We start from the raw sequence: 4505 nt of genomic DNA, 5'->3' as shown, positions 1-4505 counted from the left end.
ATGAGTGATATTGGTCTGTAGTTTCCCTTTCTCATAATATCTTTCTTTAGTTTTCGTAATAGGATAATGCTAGCTTTATAGATGGATTTTTTTTAAAGATTTTATTTATTTGACAGAGAGAGAGTATGAGCAGTGGGAGCAGCAGGCAGAGGGAGAAGCAGGCTCCCCACTGACCAGGGAGCCGATGCAGGACTCTATCCTGCGACTCCAGGATCATGATCTGAGCTGAAGGCAGTCACTCAACCAACTGAGCCACCCAGGCATCCACCTTATAGAATGGATTAAGAGAGTCCTCGAGGTGCCGGTGCTCTGTGGTGTTGGAATCTCGTTGCTTGTTGGCCTGTGCGCACATTCGCGGACATGGCCTCAACCGACTATACCCAACAAGCAACCCGAAGCTATGGGGCCTACCCCACCCAGCCTGGGCAGGGCTATTCCCAGCAGAGCAATCAGCCCTATGGACCACAGAGTTACAGTGGTTACGGACAGTCAGCAGACACTTTAGGCTATGGCCAGAGCAGCTATGGTTCTTATGGACAGACCCAGAACAGCTATGGCACTCAGTCAGCTCCCCAGGGATATGGCTCAACCGGTGGCTATGGTGGTAGCCAGAGTTCTCAGTTATCTTATGGGCAACAGTCCTCTTATCCTGGCTATGGCCAGCAGCCAGCCCCTAGCAGCACCTCGGGAAGTTATGGTAGTGGTTCTCAGAGCAGCGGCTATGGGCAGCCCCAGAGTGGGGCTATGGCCAGCAGTCTGGCTATCGTGGACAGCAGCAAGGCTATGGACAGCAGCAAAGCTCCTATAATCCCCCTTAAGGCTATGGACAGCAGAACCAGTACAACAGTAGCAGTGGAGGTAACTATGGCCAAGATCAGTCCTCCATGAGTGGTGGTGGTGGCAGTTATGGCAATCAGGACCAGAGTGGTGGTGGCGGTGGCTATGGGGGAGGCCAGCAGGACCGTGCAGGCCACGGCCGGGGTGGTGGCGGTGGTTACAACTGCAGCAGCGGTGGCTATGAACCCAGAGGTCGTGGAGGTGGCCGTGGAGGCAGAGGTGGCATGGGCGGAAGTGACCATGGTGGCTTCAATAAATTTGGTGGCCCTCGTGACCAGGGATCACGTCATGACTCTGAACAGGATAATTCAGACAACACCACCATCTTCGTGCAAGGCTTGGGTGAAAATGTTACAATTGAGTCTGTGGCTGATTACTTCAAGCAGATTGGTATTATTAAGACAAATAAGAAAATAGGACAGCCCATGATTAATCTGTACACAGACAGGGAAACGGGCAAGCTGAAGGGAGAGGCAACAGTGTTGTTTGATGACCCACTTTCTGCTAAAGCAGCTATTGACTGGTTTGATGGTAAAGAATTCTCTGGGAATCCCATCAAGGTCTCATCTGTTACTCGGCGAGCAGACTTCAATCGGGACGGTGGCAATGGTAGTGGAGGCTGAGGACAAGGAGGACCCGTGGGCCATGGAGGCTATGGAGGTCGGGGCAGTGGTGGCGGTGGCCAGGGAGGATACCCTAGTGGAGGAGCTGGTGGCAGCGGCCAGCAGCGAGCTGGTGACTGAAGTGTCCTAATCCTATATGTGAGAACATGAACTTCTCTTGGAGGAATGAATGCAACCAATGTAAGGCCCCTAAACCAGATGGCCCAGGAGGGGGACCAGAAGGCTCTCATATGGGGGGTAACTATGGAGATGATCGTCGTGGTGGCAGAGGAGGCTATGATCGGGGCGGCTACCAAGGCCGAGGCGGGGACCATGGGGGCTCCTGAGGGGGCCGGGATTGTGGGGACAGAGGTAACTTTGGCCCTGGCAAGATGGACTCCAGATGAGCACAGACAGGATCGCAAGGAGAGGGCGTATTAGCTTGGCTCCTGAGGTTCTGCAACAGCTTTTCATCTTGTACCCAGTGTTACCCTCATTATTTTATAACCTTCCAACTCCTGATCAGCCACAGGTTTTTTGTGTAGGACTATGTAATTGTAACCATCCCTCTGGTTCCCATTAAAAATCATCGTTTTAGTTAAAAAAAAAAAGAATGGATTAAGAAATATTCCCTCTGCTTCTAGTTTCAGAAAGCAATTGTAGGGAATTGGTATCATTTCTTTCTCAAATATTTGGCACAACTCAGTGAAACCACCTAGACTTGGTGCTTCTTGTTTTGGAATATTATTAATTATTGATTCAACTTATTTAGTAGATGCAAGCCTAAGCAGATTATCTGTTTCTCCTTGTATGAGTTTTGGTAGAGTATGGCTTTCAAAGAATTGGTTTATTTCATCTAAGTTATAAAACTTATGGCTATAGAGTTTTCATAATATTCCTTTATTATCCTTTTAATGTCCATGAGATCCGTAGTGATGGTCCCTCTTTCATTTCTTACATTAGTAATTTATGTTTTCTCTCTATTTTTCTTGGTTAGCCTGTATTAAGAAGTGATGGGTATTGAGGAGGGCACGTGTTGTGATGAGCACTGGTGTTATATGCAACTAATGAATCACTGAACACTACATCCAAAACTAACGATGTACTATATGTTGGCTAACTAAACATAATAAAAAAAAAAAGAAATTTAAAGTTTATTTTTACATAAAAACAAGCATAAGTATATTTATTAAAGCAACTCATTTGTGGCAGTTCCAGCTCTATCATCAGACTCCCTGGGGCCCAGGCTCTGCTCTTGGGTAGAAAACTTGAGCAGTACTTCAACATGCACCCACCAAAAGTATTACATTTCTTCTTTCCCCTAAAATGTGGCACTGCAGGAAATCTTTCCACTGAAAGACAGCATTGTCTAGGCCTGCGAATTAACACAGAGAATATATGACATTTCATACTTATTTTGTGGCTTTTGTGATTTTATGGCACTTGATGCAACTGAGAACATTTTGCAGTTTTTGTGACTTTAAGAATCTGGCAAGATTACACAGGCTTCTCACTGAGCATTGGTGTAACAAGCCTTCAACATCCCCAGTCTCAAAAGTCAAAGAAAAACCTGGGTAGGAGGCAGGGTGTATTGGTTAGAAGGATGAAAAAGGAAGTGAAAATCAATCTATCTCACTGCTGGGTGATGAAAGAGACATGCAAATTTGAGCTTATACAGACACTTCCTCTCCACACATTGCTGTAAATACACACAGAGGCTGGACAGAAAACAAGATTCACACAAACCCCAAGAGGATTGGAAAAGTCATCTCTTATCCATTTCATCTTTTCATGTAAAGATAAAACTATGGCATAAAGTTACATCAGCAAGTATTTAAAAAAATTTAAATATTGATTAGTAACATATGGTCCATATATTACTAATATTTTATATGAAAGTGAACATATAAAAATTTATATGGTAATGACTACAACATTTCACAAATATTAAAAGGATCTCATTGTTTTCTTCTTATAATATAATAAGAAATTCTAATATAAGAATACTTTATTACCTGTCTACTGCAATAAAAAATTTTTAAGTAAATTTGAATATTATGAATTAAATTCTGTCTTCAAAATCTTAAGATTTATACAATGAAAGCTTACTATACAGCACTAACTTGCAACCATTAATATAAAGTGATTTCACTGTATATCAGGAATTATTCAGTTATTTGACCTTCTCTTACTTGGAAATTTTTTTTTAATTTTTTATTATTATGTTAATCACCATATATTACATCATTAGTTTTAGATGTAGTGTTCTATGATTCATTGTTTGTGCGTAACACCCAGTGCTCCATGCAGAATGTGCCCTCTTTAATACCCATCACCAGGTTAACCCATCTGCCCACCCCCCTCCCCTCTAGAACCCTCAGTTTGTTTTTCAGAGTCCATAGTATCTCATGGTTCATCTCCCCCTCCGATTCCCCCCCGATACTTCCCCTCCTGCTTTCTTCTTCTTCTTCTTCTTTTTTTTTCTTAACATATATTGCATTATTTGTTTCAGAGGTACAGATCTGTGATTCAACAGTCTTACACAATTCACAGTGCTCACCATAGCACATACCTCCCCAATGTCTATCACCCAGCCACCCTATCCCTCCCACCCCACCCCCCACTCCAGCAACCCTCAGTTTCTTTCCTGAGATGAAGAATTCTTCATATCAGTGAGGTCATATGATACATGTCTTTCTCTGATTGACTTATTTCGCTCAGCATAATACCCTCCAGTTCCATCCATGTTGTTGCAAATGGCAAGATTTCATTCCTTTTGATGGCTGCATAATATTCCATTGTATATATATACCACATCTTCTTTATCCATTCATCTGTTGATGGACATCTTGGCTCTTTCCACAGTTTGCCTATTGTGGACATTGCTGCTATAAACATTGGGGTGCATGTACCCTTTCGGATCCCTACATTTGTGTCTTTGGGGTAAATACCCAGTAGTGCAATTGCTGGATCATTTTACTTGGAAATTTTAATACGAATTTTTCCACCTAGGATCAAAATAAGCACATAAATCTCAACTACATTATAGTTGTTTTTATTTTATTA

At 42.9% G+C, this 4505-nt stretch overlaps 1 pseudogene; it reads left to right on the top strand.

Moving 5' to 3' along the window:
• The first annotated feature begins 298 nt into the window (after positions 1-298).
• Positions 299-1880, top strand: LOC118550604 (RNA-binding protein FUS pseudogene; annotated as a pseudogene).
• Positions 1881-4505: the final 2625 nt, after the last annotated feature.

This window comes from Halichoerus grypus, chromosome 14 (genome assembly GCF_964656455.1).
Source record: "Halichoerus grypus chromosome 14, mHalGry1.hap1.1, whole genome shotgun sequence".
NCBI classification, from domain to species: Eukaryota; Metazoa; Chordata; class Mammalia; order Carnivora; family Phocidae; genus Halichoerus; species Halichoerus grypus.
Note: the sequence above shows the minus strand (reverse complement) of the source record. Positions and strands in the feature narration are given on the sequence as shown.